This window comes from Anser brachyrhynchus (assembly GCF_964034855.1).
Source record: "Anser brachyrhynchus genome assembly, chromosome: 16".
NCBI lineage: Eukaryota > Metazoa > Chordata > Aves > Anseriformes > Anatidae > Anser > Anser brachyrhynchus.
In genome coordinates this window covers 87171-95621 of record NC_137734.1, presented here as the reverse complement: position 1 = coordinate 95621, position 8451 = coordinate 87171, and positions in this window count along the sequence as shown.

Genomic DNA, 8451 nt, shown 5'->3' with positions numbered 1-8451 from the left:
TATAATATAGCAAAGAGGATCGTAAATGATTGCGTAACTTGTCGGAGGGTAAATGCTCAACACATGAGAAAAAGGGTCCCGGGAGGAGGACGAGAATTGGCACATCGACCTTTTGCAAAGATTCAATTAGATTTTACTGAACTTCCGAAAACGGGGCGATATAGATACTTATTAGTTATTGTAGGCCACCTCACAAACTTTGTTGAAGCATTCCCTACGGCAAGGGCCACAGCTCAAACCATGGTAAAGATATTATTAGAAAGCATCATACCCAGATACGGGGTAATAGAAGCAATTGACTCTGATCGAGGCCCACACTTTGTGTCAAAGGTATCCCGAGACACGATGAAGGCTCTGGGAATTAAATGGGAATATCACACTCCCTGGCATCCTCAGAGTTCGGGAAAGGTAGAACGAATGAATGGTGAAATTAAAAAGCAACTAACAAAGCTTATGATAGAGACTAAGACCTCCTGGGTGAAATGTTTACCGCTTGCACTATTGAATATCCGGACATAGCCCCGAGCCGATGTCGGAATCTCACCTTTTGAAAGGCTGTATGGTATGCCTTATGATTTAGAGATGCCATCTGATCCCCAGGTACAGGATATCCAATTAAAACCTTATTTAATACAGCTTATGAACCGACGGAGGGAGTTGCAAGCGAAAGGCTTGGTGGCTAGATATAGCAATCCATAGGATACCACCTGGAGATAGGGTTCTAATTAAGACATGGAAAGAAATGTCTTTAACACCACGGTGGGGAGGCCCCTATGTTGTTTTACTTATCACAGAGACGGCTATCCGGACGGCTGAGAAGGGGTGAACGCATACCAGTGGCGTGAAAGGACCGATCCAGAAAAGCGAATGGGAAGTGGTCGCAGGCCCTGATGACTTAAAGCTCACGTTGAAACGAACTCGATAAGTATGGTCTAACTGTCTATGTATCGTAAAAAGGAGGAGAGGGGACCCTGTTTGATCAGAAAAAGGTCGCGGTTACCTGAAAAACTCCCCTGAAGAACACTGCTGCTGCCGAGAAGAACCTGCACCTTGTAGTTCGCTGCAACCGAACCGACAAGCGAGGCAGAGAGTGAAACGGTGGGGAATTACGTGGCCAGGTAAAGAACTCTGGAAAATGGGCCCTAGCCATTTTTTTTTTTTTTGCGATACATAGTAATGGGTACGATTGTTTACACTGTTCCTGGGTCTGCGCACCCTCACAAACCTTTTAAATGGAGCCTGATTAGATGGGAAGATCACCATGTTGTTCAGCAGATAACTACTGCTGGGGGACTGATAGGGGAGGCATCATCTATATAAAGAAGGAAGAGACGAAGAGTCCCCAACGGGTGGGACGAAATCAGAAACTGTCGGGGAGTGTTTTGAGGATTCAGCCTACACAAGCTTTTAGAATGCTAACTCCTTGTTGTGGTTTAACCCGGCTGGCAGCTAAACACCACACAGCCGTTCGCTCACCCTCCCCCCTCCCTCTCTGGGATGGGGGAGAGAAACGGGAAAGTGAAGCCTGTGAGTTGAGATAAAGACAGTTTATTAAGACAGGAATATAATAATAACAATAGTAATAATAGTGATAATGATAATAGTATTAATAATAATAATGTGTAAGAAACAAGTGATGCACGATATGCAATTGCTCACCACCCGCTGACCGATGCCCAGCCTATCCCCGAGCAGCCGGCCCCCCACCCCGGCCAGCCACCCCTATATATTGTTTAGCATGACGTCAGATGGTATGGAATACCCCTTTGGCCAGTTTGGGTCAGCTGTCCAGGGTCTGTCCCCTCCCAGCTCCTGCTGCACCCCTAGCCTGCTCGCTGGCAGGACAGAGCGAGAAGCCGAAAAGTCCTTGGCCTGGTGTAAACACTGCTCTGCAACAATTAAAACATCAGCATGTTATCAGCGCTCTTCTCATCCTAATCCAAAACATAGCACCCTACCAGCTACTATGAGGAAAAATTAACTCTGTCCTAACTGGAACCAGGACACTCCTAATAGCCCTAAACCACTGGAGGTTGCTAATAAATCAGTAAACCCGGAGTACGGGATTAGAAATGAAGGGGTGACCGGGAATAACATATGGAGAATCGTGAATGCTAGTTATCAGTTGTTGAATCAAACAAATCCAGACGTGCCTAGACCTTGCTGGTTATGTCTTGATATAAGGCCCCCATATTACGACGCCATTGGGGATCTGGGAGAGACCACCCGTTCAAACGAAACCGATCCCCCTCAATGCAATTGGGGAAGGGATGTAGCAATAACGTTAACGGAAGTAACTGGGAATGGCAGATGCGTAGGCACGGTCCCTGGTGAGAAGTTCCATCTATGCAATATTACAGAAAATGTTACACAATTAGACAAAGAAAAATGGTTAATACCAGCAGATAACACCAGATGGGTATGTTCGTCTCTGGGGGTGACTCCATGTTATCTTTGAAATTGTTCAACTCGTCTCATGATTTCTGTGTACAGGTAGTAATTATCCCAAGGATTCTTTACCATTCTGAGGAGTATATGTACATCCAACATGCTATGGCAAAAAACCACTTAAGGAAGAGAGAGCCTATTACGGCTCTTACTTTAGCCACTCTGATGATTCTGGGGGCTGCAGGAGCCGGAACTGGAATTACCTCTCTGGTAAAACAAAGCCAAGAATTTACCTCGTTACGCATTGCTGTAGATGAGGATTTGGCCCGTATCGAGCAATCTATATAAGCTTTAGAGAAATCTGTGCGATCCTTATCTGAAGTAGTACTACAAAATCGTAGGGGATTAGATCTGATTTTTCTACAATAAGGAGCATTGTGTGCAGCCCTACGAGAGGAGTGTTGTGTATATGCTGATCATACTGGAGTGGTGAGGGATACAATGACTAAATTGAGAGAAGGGCTAGAAAAACGAAAAAGGGAGAATGAAGCCCACCGAAACTGGTACGAATCCTGGTTTAATTACTCACCTTGGCTCACTACACTGCTATCAGCTATAGCAGGACCTTTGTTGCTGCTCATATTTACACTAACTTTTGGACCACGTATATTCAATCAAATAATCACAATTGTAAAAAACCGATTAGAGGCAGCTCAACTTATGCTTGTGTGTGCGAAATATGAATCTCTTGAACAGGAGGAGGATGACGCAGCAACTTTAATATTGAGCAAACAAGTGCTTCAAAAATTCATCAATGAACAAAATATGTTAGAAAAAGAAAAAGGAGGGATTGTGATAAATTAGCAGGTGTTTGTTCATTGTCTTTAAAAAGAATTCAGAGAATCTGCTGAGAAGACAAGGTTTTGCAATTTACGACCTTGTTGAGGGGGAAGACTAAGCAAGTAGATAGTGGGGAGGGGGTGTTGGATAAACGTCCTTGGTAAAACAAAGACTCTGTGAAATACTGTTTGCTGCTTTACTACCCTTGAACACGAGCACAACGCATGATCATTGAAAGAAACAGAACGAACTGCACAGCTTCAGAAGATTCAACAAGTCCTGACAAGCCGAACTTGGATGCTATAAAACGGCGACACTGAAAAGGGAAAGTTGCGTGCTGTGATGGAGCGGAGACTCCCCAGCCGCCCAGCGCTGTTTTGCTTGTACCTGCTTACTTAATAAATAAATTATCTTCGATAGACCAGAAAATTGCGTGGTCTCGCTTATAACATTAAACAATGTAGCTTGTGCCGTGTGTGTTGTGTGGCCCGGGCAGAGTTTGCCGCGGCGCTGTGAGCGAAGAATCTCAGTTCGAGCTGGTGAGCAGCTGAAGTAAAGGAGCTGGGAAGAGAGAGGTATTGCAGCAGGTACGCTGTGGCTGTGAGGTGCCTCAGGGTGTGCTTTTCTCTCGTCTCTGCAGGGGCTTCATGCAGTCTTGGACAGGGAAATGCCCGTGTCACAGAACAATGAGGGAAGGTGAGAGTTTTATCAGCCTGGTGATCCCTGATCTGAAGCGAAGGGAAGACATTCAGGTGTTTCCCTCTGAGGGTCTGAGGTGAGGCTGTTTATTGCTTTTGCTAGTGGTAGGTAACACTTCTGAGGAATCGGTCGAATGAAAGAGCACCTTCTGGAACTGTGAAGCTCTGCGTTGGCAACTCGGTGACTGGCTTGACCTACTGTCCATTTCCAGAGGGAAGCGGAAAGCTGTTTTGAAGGGAAGCTGTTCTGAAATTAAAAAAGAAAAAAAATAATGGCGCTGCTCTATGGCACCTGGAGGACCACCGCTCTGCGTGACAGTTAAAAGAATGTGATTTGGAGATGGAGAGCCGCAGAGGTAAAGCAGCTGGGAAGAGAGGTATAAGTATTGCAGAGGTATTGCAGTAGGTAGGTAGGCTGTGGTTATGAGGTGCCTCAGGGTGTGCTTTGTCTTGTTTCTGCAGTTCCCTCGTGCAGCCGTGGAGAGGTGAATTCCCCATGTTGTGGAGTGGTGCAAAAAGGTGAGAGGGTTGTCAGCCCGGTCAGTTTCCTTCACCAAAGCTAAGGTAAGTCTTTCAGGAGAAACAGGCTGATTGCCTGTGCTGCACTCTGCACGCTGTTGACCTAAGCCAGACCAAAACCAGGGCTGCTGTTCCTCCTGCTCTCTTTATCTCTTCTCATGCACGGCCCCTCCCATTTTCCACATGATTAGGGCAGGCATTCTGCCTGGGCTGCTCCTTGGCGGTAGGGGCTTTGTTTTTCCTTCAGTCAGTTGCAGGGTTCTTTAGGTGGGTCAGAGCCTATGGACTGATGCATTTCAAATTGAGACCGGTAAGCCCATCTTTTTGAGGTAACTAGTAGGGTCTGTTAGAGCAAAGCTGCCAGGTGCCCCCCCACCTTGCAGGTGGCTGCCAAATGCCCCCCCCCCCGGCCTTGCAGGTGGCCACGTTTGAGCTTGGATCTACTTTCCAGGTACAGAGGCAAGTGGACTGCTCTTTTGAAATGATAAAATTAAATATAGGGTCACCTGTGGTGTTGAAGGGTGGGTGGTAATGCTGGCAGCTGAATGTTTATCTTTTGACCGTGTTTTCCTTTGTTCAAGCTGAAATGCAGTGCGCAATACAGGACGTTGCGACCTGAGCTACCTCAGGCAAGGTGAGCAATGAACAGAGGTAGCAGTTATTTTTGGGGTGCGGTTGTCACTGCAGTTAAGTTATTACAAAAAGTAGAATAAAAATCCATTTTGCCTTTTAGAGGTGCTCTAGGTGGCTTGAGAGCAGATGGAAACATCTGCCTCGGGGGTTAGGTGAGTGGGTGAAGTAAAAGAGCGGTTGAGAGTAACTGTCCTAGGGGTGCTGTGGCTTTTGCTGCTGTGGTTGCTTTCTCTTCTGCTTATCAGGTGCCACAGGCAAGGTGGGCTGTGATAGTCTTTAGAATAGGAGCAAAGCAGGTCACTGGAATGCTGTTTGGTTCCTGAGAAAGGTGTTTCAGAGGAAAAAGGTGGTCTGGCGTGGCAGATCCCGATGGTGGTCTTCTTCAGTAGGTGAAGCGGTGCCTGAAGCCCCATCCCGTGTAGCCTGAAATGGTGTGTCTGTGTTTGGGTTGGGGTTGCACCTTGGTGAGTGTAGGGATAGGATTTAAGCTGGTGCAGCAGAGGGCCAGGCTCCATTGTCCTGTAGTGTGTTTTGACCTATCAGCATAGCCTTTTGGTTTTCAGATAGCCTACTCAAGTACGTGATTTATGCTGCGAGTGATGTTATTACATGGAATTGATCTTTTTTTCTGGTGTGTAATCTGTTATGCTCCTAGATTTTTCTTCCTGTATAAAAACAACGGTTTGAGCTGCTTGCAGTTGAAAAAAACTTCAGTTACTTGCTTGGTCATATTGTCCTTTCAATATTCAAAGCTGCAGCAAAAGCATGGGTATTGTTGCTTCTAGAAACACCCCAGTTCTCTTGTCTGCAGTCTGCATGCTATTGAGCTAGGCCAGAAAAAACAAACAAACAAACAAAAACATAGCTGCTGCTGCTCCTGCTCTCTTTCTACTTTCTTGTGCTTTGCCCCTCCCCTTTCCCAGGTGATTGGGTTTGGGTGCTGGGCGGGGCCAAATGGTATATGAGCCCCAGGTATGCCATTAGAGAGTTCATTGTGCCTGGGCTGCTCTTTGGGGCAAGTGCTTTGTTTTTCCTTCAGTCAGTTGCAGGGTTCTTTGGGCAGGTTGGAGTCTATGGATTTCTAGATTTTAAGTGCTTGGAAATCACTTACTAGAGGGATATTTAGCAGAGGTTGCTGGCTCACTTGTTTTTGGGATGGTGGGATCCACTTGTGTTTTTGGGTTATATTTGAATCTCTAGACGTATGAAGGCACTTGTGTAACTCTCCAGAGGTCTAAAAAGAGCTTGATTACACACTGCAAGAGGCTTGACCACGTAGGTGCAGTATTACCAAGAGACTGAGCAGGGTTGTATCAGAGTTACCTTTTTCATCTGTAAAGGGTAAGTCTGTGAATACCCCTGCTGGGGCTGCTGTGTGTACATGGCTTTTTGGCATTTGTGGAGCTCAGTTGTTTTTTTTGTGTGTGTATGTTCTTTTTTTTTTTCTTTTGAGAGCCAAATAGTGTGTGTGCTGAGCGTGGTTGGCAGGAGGAGGTGGGGAATTGTCTGGCAGGGGAGCTGTTCAGGACTGGTAGGTTTGGTTTCTAGGAGTGTGCGGCATCCTTCCTGTGCGATGCCGCTGATTGTTGGGCAGGAATGTTCCAGCTCGTGTGTCTTAAACAACGTAGCTTGTGCAGTGTGTGTTGTGTGGCCCGGGCAGAGTTTGCCGCGGTGCTGTGAGCGAAGAATCTCAGTTCGAGCTGGTGAGCAGCTGAAGCAAAGGATCTGGGAAGAGAGAGGTATTGCAGCAGGTACGCTGTGGCTGTGAGGTGCCTCAGGGTGTGCTTTTCTCTCGTCTCTGCAGGGGCTTCATGAAGTCTTGGACAGGGAAATGCCCGTGTCACAGAACAATGAGGGAAGGTGAGAGTTCTATCAGCCTGGTGATCCCTGATCTGAAGCAAAGGGAAGACATTCAGGTGTTTCCCTCTGAGGGTCTGAGGTGAGGCTGTTTGGGACAGAGGAGCAGCGTGGCAGGTGGTCGCTTGCAAGCACAGTGGTCATTTTGTCCTTCTGTGTTCCCAGGTGGCATGGGTGATGGTGACCGTTCCTTTCGAGCTTGGGTCTAACTTGCAGGTACAGAGGCAAGTGGACTGCTGTTTTGAAACGAAAACATTAAATATGGGGTCACTTCTGTTGTTGAGGGATGGGTGCTAATGCTGTCAGCTGAATGTTCATGGTCTGACTGTGTTTTCCTTTGTTCAGGCTGAAACGCAGTGTGCAGTACAGGACGTCACGACCCGAGCTACCTCTGGAGTGACGCTGGTGAGTGATGAACAGAGGTAGCTGTTATTTTTGGGTTGTGGTTGTCACTGCAGTTTTTTTAACTATATCAAATAGAGTAAAATTCCAGTTTCTCTTTTGGAGGTGCTCTAGGTGGCTTCAGAGAACGGGTGGAAGCATCTGCCATGTGGGGTAGGTAAGCAGCTGAGGTAAAGGAGGGGATGAGAGTAACTGTCCTGAGGGTGCAGTGGCTTTTGCTGCTGTGGTTGCTTTCTCTTCTGCTTATCAGGTGCCACAGGCAAGGTGGGCTGTGATAGTCTTTGGAATAGGAGCAAAGCAGGTCACTGGAATGCTGTTTGGTTCCTGAGACAGGAGTTGTAGAGGAGAAAAGCTTTCAATAATCAAAGCTGAAGCAAAAAAAAAAATAAACCACAGCTGCTGCTTCTCCTCTTTCTCCTTTCTTGTGTTTTGCCCCTCCCCTTTCCCAGGTGATTGACTTTGGGTTCCAGGGAGGGCCTAGTGGTCATTGAGTCACAGGCATCCCATCAGAGAGCTCATTCTGCCTGGGCTGCCCTTTAGAGTAGATGCTTTGTTTTTCCTTCAGTGAGTTGGAGGTTTCTTTAGGTGGTTAAGAGTCTATGGACTGATGCGTTTCCAAGTAGAGACCGGTACGCCCATCTTTGTGAGGTAACAACTGGTAGGATCTGTTAGAGTAAACCAATCTAGTAATAGGTGCCTGTATTGCATGCAGCTCTTCTTCAGGTGAGTAATTGTTATAGCGTGTTTACGGATAGGATGGCAGTGTTACTTTGTGTGTTTACTTTGTGGTTCTGGGTCCCTTATGATTTTTGCCGAATTGCGGGGCTTACTTGTGAGTCTTTGCCTGTATGTCAAATATTATACGTCAAATATTATCAAAGTTACAACCTTGGTGGCAAAGTGATGGAGCAGGGTTTAGGAGATAAGTATCATCGAAGCTCCCTGTGTAAGCATGTGTCTGAAAAGAGCAGCAGTAGGCGTGTAAGGGGTAGTCTTTTTCAGGGTTAGGGACAGTTTGTTATAGTTTTGGAGCTTTTGCCTGTGGTTTGTGTGGCTGTAGAGTCTTTAGACGTTGCAGCCTTCTAGATTTTCAGTGCTTGGAATTCAGGTAATA